This window comes from Triturus cristatus, chromosome 3_2 (genome assembly GCF_964204655.1).
Source record: "Triturus cristatus chromosome 3_2, aTriCri1.1, whole genome shotgun sequence".
In the NCBI taxonomy this organism is placed as follows: domain Eukaryota; kingdom Metazoa; phylum Chordata; class Amphibia; order Caudata; family Salamandridae; genus Triturus; species Triturus cristatus.
Window position 1 is genome coordinate 586270633 of NC_140584.1, and position 9144 is coordinate 586279776.

Sequence of the window (9144 nt, forward strand, 5' to 3'; positions counted from 1 at the left end):
GTCTTAGTATTCTCATATAAATTTTTAAAAAGCCACTTCATTTTCCAATGGTGTACTGTGATAAGTGGGAACGAAAGACATGCCTTTGTTTAAAACATCTTCCTGGGCTTTAGTTAGCGTTTTAGAAGAAATGTTGATGATCAAGTCTTGGTTTGACTCCTCAGGCCTTTCTTCCCTTTTTCCTTTTCTTTTTCCTCTCCTACTTTTTTTGAAATTATAACTTGTTTTTCTGGAATTGTGTCCAGAGGTTGTCCGGAGTCTCTGGTTTGGTCTAAAAAAGACACAGAAGAAGTACTTGCTTCGACATTCTCAATGTTTTCCAGATTGAGGGTTCTACTATCTGTTCTTAATGTGGTCTTCAACGGTGCCCTAGCTGTATCTATGTCTTTGTCACAGGCCACACTCTCTTCAGAAGATGCATTGATTTTCCTTCTATTAAATAGTTTTTGGGCGTATACTTCGGCCCACGTGTATGCCTCGTTAAGTTTGTAGTCTATAGTATCGCGTTTACATTTTCTCAATTTTGTCTCCTGTAACTCTTTCCCGTATTTGTCCAATTTAATATTCAGATCTTCAAGAAATTGTCTTCATGCCCCTTCTTCCATTCTTTGTGATTAATCACATTTCGTGTTGTGGTTTTCTCCTTCTAGATCATGTATTGTTTTAGAGAGTTCTTCAATCAGAAGTAAAATGAGGTCTAAGGAACATTTATTTAATATCGCGAACCATTTCCCAATAAATAGATGGGTATGTTGCAGTCTGAAGAGCATTGGTTTTATTGCTAGACGTAATCCACGGGGGATCCGCTTCACTTTGTGGTATTGAATAAGGGTTACGGCGTGAAGCCGTTGATTAAGATCTCTTCTTGTTAGGAACTCGAGTTCGTTTAGTTGCTGTGCAATAGAGCCGCTCTGAGCATCGAATGCCTTAGTTTCCTCTATTAAATTGTAGATTTCATTTGCTTCTTCTGTTGTATGTGCCTTTGTAAAGGCTCTATTTTCTGTGATGTTTGCAATAGATTCAAACACCATCTTTTACTTGGGTGCACCAACCTCGTATGTGGCTAGTAGATACTTAGTAGGGTGGGGGAAATTTTGCACTTCTACTTGTCTAAAATCACCTGGACTCAAGCATTCACTGCTATTTTGATATACTTCATTGCGCAACCAATTTAAACAATTTAAGTAATTTAAATACATTTTTTTAAAAATTAGACAAGTAGGAGTGCAAAATCTCCCCCACCCTACTAAGTATCCACTAGCCATTTTTGTTAAGCCACGTGATTCTACTGTCTTCCCTGTTGCTTGATTTTCTATTCTGCTTGAGTCATCAACTGTAGTTAACTCCTTCAGTACTGAGCCAGAGCTATGTATATGCTCAGAAAGGCCTGTAGCTGCTAGAAGCACCTGTCTTAGAGCATAATTGTCAGACTGTTCCAACTGATGTAAGCAGTTCTGTTTCTCCTCCCACCCTGCTGACTAAGTGATTTCTATCTGTCCATGTTAGTCAATAGCTACTCCTGTGTATGCCTGTACCTCCCATTTGAGTCCCCATGCTTACACAGCAACAAAGCCTGTATAAAAGGCCCATGGTTTCTGTATTCCATGTACTACCTCCTACAGTGGCCTGAGGGTACTGTATTGATGTAGTCCCACTCATGAGTGATTAATAAACGTGTTCTTTGATATTCCAGCTTCCGTGCCAATCTCTACTTTGTTGGTTTAAGAACCAGTGGACAGATAAGGGTGAACCCCTGCACCAGTGGGCCCTTAAAAAGGCTCATTTCCACAATGAGACCATTTGGATTTGAGATTCTGTTCATCTCCCAATGTCTGATGGTACTGTAATAAACTCTGTTAAAGTATTTTTTGTTGAATTGGTTGGAATCATGTGGATATTTTGACAATGAGGGGGCCATGTTGACCTTCTTCTGGTCTGCGTCTTGTAAGGGATCTAAGTCTTGTTCCCATTTCTTGCGTAAGTCTTGCATTTCTTGTGGATTGGGAGTATCTGTGGCTAAAGATCTACAGATCTAAGAGATCCTCTCTTCCCCAATCATGCCATGGTGATCTTTCGATCAAGGGGTTCAACTATGAGTCTAGTTTGTGTTTGTATGTTTCAAACACATGGTGCAGTTGTTAGCAACAGTATAATTGTGAATTCTGTTGTGAGAATTCTGTCCGAAGCTGCTCAAAAGTTTTGATATGGATCCTCTACCATATGTCTCCCAGTTTAGATATGTTTTTCAAGCCCTGCTGTGGAAATTCTCCAGTTTTGCCATATGCTAGACCCATGCTCCATGCCAGAGGGATGGCTCAGAGGTTGGAATGCCCTCCAACTTAATCCATTTAAGTGATCTGTGCCAGCAGAGCAGAGAGGTTTTTGTGGCTTGGGGGTAGGTTTTGTTGTCTGATGGTACAGCATAGTAGGCTTAGCAGTCCTCATCAATCCAGAGATTCTAATTCTAATCTGATGCTGGGGTCATCTCAGTCTGCAAAAATCCAATCATTGATCAGAACTGAGATGCCTACTAATATAGTCCGATTTCTGCTCAGTTTCGTAACGAAACTTGAGGGTTTCCCCCTGCAAAGTACATGGAGGTGGCCCCCCATGCTCCAGACCCAGTCAGGAGGTCTCAGTCCAGTGACCTGCTGCCCATGCATGGTGCCAAAGGAGGCCCCCTGGAGCTCGGGGGCTGCGGGTGTTATCGTTATGCCACTGTGTCTGCTAGGCCTAGACCCTCTCAAAAAGTGACAGGATTCATATTTGGAAAGATATCCATGATGGCTCTCCAACCCATAGGACGTTCCTGACTGAGGACTGCTGCAGCTGGAAGAAAATCAGTAAAATAAATAAATCCGGCATTTGTAAAGCGCAAAGTAATCACCCCAAAGGGTCTCAAGGCGCCGGGGGCTGTTGGGAAGATTGAGTGAGCTATTGCTCAGAGTCACATGATGCTGATCTGCCACCGGTGCCGGGGATCATACCACAAGCCCCGCACTCCGGAGTCAGCCGCTCTGTCCGCTGCGCCACACCTCTCCTGTAAGATTTTATAGGTAAAATTTAGCATCATGTACAAGAGTTTGGAGAGAGAGATCATTTTAAATAAATAGCCCCTACCTGCAGTAGACAGTGGTAGCATGTGCCAAACCTCCCAGTCTTGCCTTACTTGGTGAAACAAAAAGTTGATGTTTAGGTCCCACCTAGTCTGTCTATCCTGTGTCACATAGATGCCAAGAGATTTAAAGTGTTCAGTTGCCCATTTGAGTTTGGGGTCAGCTGGAGTTGTACCATGGTGCCCTGTGACTTATGCATAATACATTGATTGATTTCTCCCAGTTGTCCAGATGGCTTTTTTGTAGATCTGTGACATTTTCTTCAGCATGGACATGAAGTTTACCGAGTGTTGGACTTATATAAGCAAGTCATCAGCATAGAGGGATATTCTGTCCCCATAGTACCTCCTTCACCTAAACCCTGCTAATCTAGGCATCTCTTCTGATCCATTCTGCTAGTGGATTGATCACCAAAGCTAAGAGAAGGGAGGCAAGGGGGCATCCTTGTCACATGCCACGTGCATTGGGGACGAGAGGGTATAGTACTCCATTCACTTGTACTTGTGCCCAGGGTGATGAATATAATACCTATACATATCGCCTAAAGTGGTGGCCATTGTTCATGTGGGAAAGAACCTGGAACATGAACCGCCAGTGGACAAGATTGAATGCTTTCTCAAAGTCCATAAGGACTGAAGCACTGAGATCTTGCAGGACCCATGTGAGGAAATAATATGTTCCAGCCCATTCATGAACCCATTGTGGTCTATATGTATAAAGGATCGGATCACTCCAACTAGTCTACTGGCACGGATTTTGGACAGCATTTTGGTTTTTATGTTTATGTGCAAAATAGGCCTATATGAAGGGCAATTTGCAGGGGGTGTTGTTGCCACATTTCAGAATCACCTGACGTGTGGCTAATGTAGTAATGAGATAGCGTAGAGAACTTCTTCAAAAATTACAGCTAAAGAGGGGTGTAAACTAGGGAAGGATATCTTTTTAAAACTTCTAGAGAGAATTTGTTAGGCCCTGATGTCTTCCCAGTTGGCATAGCGTTGATGGCTTTGAAGATCTCCTAAAGGAAAGATTATTAATCTTCCTATGCTGTTAGATAGTGGAGCATGAGTGATGTTTACTGATCATGATTGGGCCTTTAAGCATAATGGGCCTGATGTACAAAACACTGTTTGCAAAATACTGGAAACAACCAGTGTGGAATTTTTCAAACCAACCTATGTACTAATTGGTTTGTTTGCAATATTCTCATTCGGAGAAGGTTGCAATCCAACCACCATTATTATGAATGGATTAGATTGCAAATTGTGACATCAGTTGGATGCCATTAGAGGGATGGTGGCCTGCTGCGGTCAGCAGACCATCATGTCTGTGATAACATTTAAATAAAGTGAACTTTTTTTAATGCAGCCCCATTTCTTCAGAAATGGGGCTGCACCTCAAACAAAAGTTTCCTTTTTTTAAAGCTTGTTTGAGAGATGGCACAGGTCACCTGGACCACTGCCTATTCCCCAGGAACATATTTTTTTAATCCCCAAAGAGGAATGGGAACCCCATCCCTTTTTGCACCCCAAGGGTACTCTATCCCTTTTTGAACCCTAACTCGGGAGTGCGTACATTTTCAAAGTTTTGCGACTGGATTTCAGTTACAAAATAATTGTTAAGTCTCCTAAAAAATTGCTATTTGGAAGGGACGCTTACAGTATATCAAATGTCGATTCCTTATGGAGTCACAAACCCATTGTAGGAGTTGCTAATAATTTACTGACTCCTAAAATGGGGTTTGTCATATGGAAAAAAAACATTTTTATTGTTACAAACAGTCAGAATCGTTGTTTGCCACTGTAAAAACGTGTTGTACATCAGGCCTAACATTCTTAAGTAAACTAAGAAGATACCATAAGTAATCCAGACTTTTGATGGTATACCATTGGCTTCAGAATCAGTTAAGGAGATTTCACTTCCACTAGATGCCTTTGGTGATTATACAGAAATGTTTCTTTTTATTTAATAGCTGCTGCAAATTGTGAGCTTTTTTTAGTTCCTAGGCTGAAGCAGCACAGTTCTTACGTGAACTACTATACCAAACCAGCATTGTTAGCATCGGAGTTTAGTCATAAATTATCATTGATATGCTTCAGGGGGTTACAGGTTGCCTCATAAAAGACCTGAAATAATCCACAGCTCCGTATTTCCTCACCAATCTATGACTGCACTACCCCCCCCCCTCTTCTGAGAAGCCACCATGCTCACGTTTGTTTTTGGTCGCCATACCATCGCTTCTCATCCTCTGTTAAATTGCCCCATTGTTCCATGGTTGCCCATGTTTTTTGCAGTCTGTTCATATTCCCTCCTTTCTCGCAGCTGCTTTAGTTTCTCATCTTTCAGTGTCTGTTACCTGGCTTCTATTTGTTTAATATATTTACCACTGCCCGGTCTTTGCCAAATTCCTTTATTCCTTAATTTCTCAGTATCTGCCACATTCCCTTGTCTGTTGTTTTCACATTCTCTCCTTGCTCTGCGGCTGTTACGTTCCATAGTCTTTCTCTTTGACTTCCATAATCTCTTATTGCAAAAAATTCCCTCGTCGCCAAGTGAATGTCACTCTCTCAGTGGCTGTTGATTCCCTAAACGCCCAGTGGATACTTGCTCATGAATGTTGTGTCTAGGGCTGGGCGGACTTTGCGTAGCGCCACTACGCAGAATTTTGAAAAAATTGTGGAAAATGAGCGCACGTCCTGAGGAGGGCTGGGCGGACTTTGCCTAGCGCAACTACGCACAATTTTGAAAAAAATGTTGGAAAACGAGCGCACAACCTGAGGGACCGTGTGCCCGGGACTGGGGTCCCTCGTGCTTGGGCAGGCTCCCCGATCTCCACGGCCTGGCTGCGTTGAGAAGCAGGGACTGGCCCCGGGCCTCCTGAGTTTCGGTCAGGGCCTGGGAGCCCACGTCCTGCGGCCTGCCAAGTGTCCATCTGCCCGGGACAAGGGTCCCTGCTGCAGAATCCCAGAGCCCTGCAAGGGCAGGCGGGTGCCCTACCGCTATGGATCGGCGCGGGCAGATGGGCGTCCTTTTGGTCCCGGCCATCTGGTCGCACCTTTTCCTCGGCCATCTGGTCGCACGCAATGCTTTCCAATGGGGCGACCAGATGGCCGGGCTGCCCTGGAAGTCCCGATGGGGGCTCATTCGCCTCCCCGATCCCAGCCAGGGCTCCAGGAGGACGGGTGCGTCCGGGCCTAGGGTCCCCTCCATCCTCCGGATTACTAGGGGCGGGGTGTGCCAGGACGCCCCTCCTGGGGATGGCGGTTCTCAGGCGTGGACCAGATAGGCTAAGACCGGACGACACCTCCCCGGCGTCCAGTGCTCCCTCCTCCAGCCCGCGGAGGGGATCCTTGGGTCCCCCAGGTGTCCGGGCCCCGGGAGCTCCTGCAGGCCTCCCATGCCTGAGGCCCAGTGCGTGGTCTCCGAGCCCTGCAGCCCCGGAGCCCTGCAGCCCCGGATCCCTGCAGCCCCGGAGCCCTGCAGCCCCGGATCCCTGCAGCCCCGGAGCCCTGCAGCCCCGGAGCCCTGCAGCCCCGGAGCCCTGCAGCCCCGGAGCCCTGCAGCCCCGGAGACCCGGTGACCCTGAGTCCCGGAGCCCTGCAGTCCCGGAGCCCTGCAGTCCCGGAGCCCTGCAGTCCCGGAGCCCTGCAGCCCCCGAGCCCTGCAGCCCCTGAGCCCTGCAGCCCCGGAGCCCTGTAGCCCCGAGCCCTGCAGCTCCCGAGCCCTGCAGCCCCCGTGCCCTGCAGCCCCTGAGCCCTGCAAGGGCAGGCGAGAGCCCTCCCATGAAGGCTCGGCCGGGCAGATGGGAGTCCTTTCGGTCCCGGCCATCTGGCCGCACCTTTCCCTCGGCCATCTGGTCGCACGCAATGCTTTCCAATAGGGCAAACAGATGGCCGGGCTGCCCTGGAAGTCCCGATGGGGGCTCATTCGCCTCCCCGATCCCAGCCAGAGCTCCAGGAGGTCGGGTGCGTCTGGGCCTAGGGTCTCCTCCGTCACTCGGTGCGCACGGTTTACCAGAAAGGGGGTTAGCCTTCCTCCGGATTACTAGGGGCAGGGTATGCCGGGACGCCCCTCCTGGGGATGGCGGTTCTCAGGTGGGGACCAGATGGGCTAAGCCCGGACGACACCTCTCCGGCGTCCGGTGCTCCCTCCTCCAGCCCGCGGCGAGGCAGAGTCCCCGGGACGGACTCTATGGGTCCCCCTAGCGTCCAGGCCCCGGGAGCTCCTGCGTGCCTCCCATGCCTGAGGCCCAGCGTGGGGTCTCTGAACCCCCCCGAGCCCTGCAGCCCCGGAGCCCTGCAGCCCCGAGCCCTGCAGCCCTGCAGCCCTACAGGCCCCGGGGAGGTTGGCCTCCCCACCCCGGGCTCCGTCCTGGGTCCTGCCACGTGGCAGGGTGCCTGAGGCAGGGTCCGGCGGGCCCGGGGAAGCTTCTCCTGCGCCTCCGGGCCTGGGAGCCCTAGCTGAGTCCAGGGGCCCCGCCGAGCCCTGGGTCGGGGGCTCTGGCCCTGGGCCCCGTCCCCCGGCCTGCGGCACTGCCAAAGGCCCGGGATGGGGTTCCATTGTGGCCGGGGAGCCTCCACTTGCTTGGCTGGGTTCAGGAGCTCCGGCCGGGCCCCTGAGGACCCCGGGGAGGGCGGCCTCCCCACCCTGGGCTCCGTCCTGGGTCCTGCCGCGTGGCAGGGTGCCCTGGTCAGGGTCCGGCGGGCCCAGGGAGGCTTTCCCTGCGCCTCTGGGCCTGGGAGCCCCGGCTGGGTCCAGGGGCCCCGTAGGGCCCCGGGTCGGGGGCTCCGACCCCGGGCCCCGGCCTGCGGCACTGCCAAAGGCCCGGGACAGGGTTCCATTGTGGCCGGAGAGCCTCGACTTGCTTGGCTGGGTTCAGGAGCTCCGGACGGGCCCCTGAGGGCCCCGGGGTGGGCGGCCTCCCCACCCTGGGCTCCGTCCTGGGTCCTGTCACATGGCAGGTTGCCCGGGACGGGGTCCGGAGGACCTGGGGAGGCTTCCCGTGCTTGTCAAGGTGTCTGCGGGCCCCAGGTCGGAGGGCCCATCGGGTCCCCCACACAGCCTCCATGGCTGGGGCCCAGCTGGGGCCCTGGGCCTCCGGTCCCCCATGCCCCGGCGCCCGCTCACTCTTTCGTTGGGGCACAGAGCGACCAGATGGCTTCTCATTCGAGCCCAGTCATCTGGTCGCGCCTTTCCCCTCGGCCATCTGGTCGCGCCTGTCCCCTCGGCCATCTGGTCGCGCCTATCCCTTCAGCCATCTGGTCGCACCTATCCCCTCGGCCATCTGGTCGCGCGCAATGCTTTCCAATGGGGTGACCAGATGGCCGGGCTTGCCTGGAAGTCCAGATGAGGGTCCATTTGCCTCCCCGATCCCAGCGAGGGCTCCAGGAGGTCGGGTAGATTCTCGCCTTGGGTCCCCTCTGTCACCTCGTGTGCACAGATTACAAGAAAGGGGGGTAATTTTCCTCCGGATTTCTAGGGAGAGGGTCAGTCAGACCTCCGTGAGGTCCGGCGATTCTGAAACAGGGGAAGGCAGAACCCGGGCCCGCCCGCCGGGGCCCCCAGGGGCCCGGGTACGCACCTGCCTCTCAGCCCCTACCCGATGGTCCTTTCTCTCTGAGTTTGCTGGGTCAGACCTCCGTGAGGTCCGGGGATCCAGAGACAGGGGAAGGCAGCACCTGGGCCCGCCCAATGCGGGGCCCCCAGGGGCCCAGGTACGCACACCTGCCTCTCAGCCCCCTTTCCGATGGTTCTTTTTCTCCGAGTTTGCTGGGTCAGACCTCCGTGAGGTCCGGCAATCCTGAGACGGAGGAAGACAGCACCCGGGCACACCCGCCGGGGCCCCCAGGGGCCCGGGTATGCAACTGCCTCTCAGTCCCTTCCCGATGGTCCTTTTTTTCCGAGTTTTCTCAGTTAGACCTCCGTGAGGTCTGGTGATGCTGAAATGGGGAAGGCAGCACCCGGGCCCGCCCGCCGGTGCCCCCAGGGGCCCGATCATGCTTCTGCCTCTCAGCCCCTTCCCGATGGT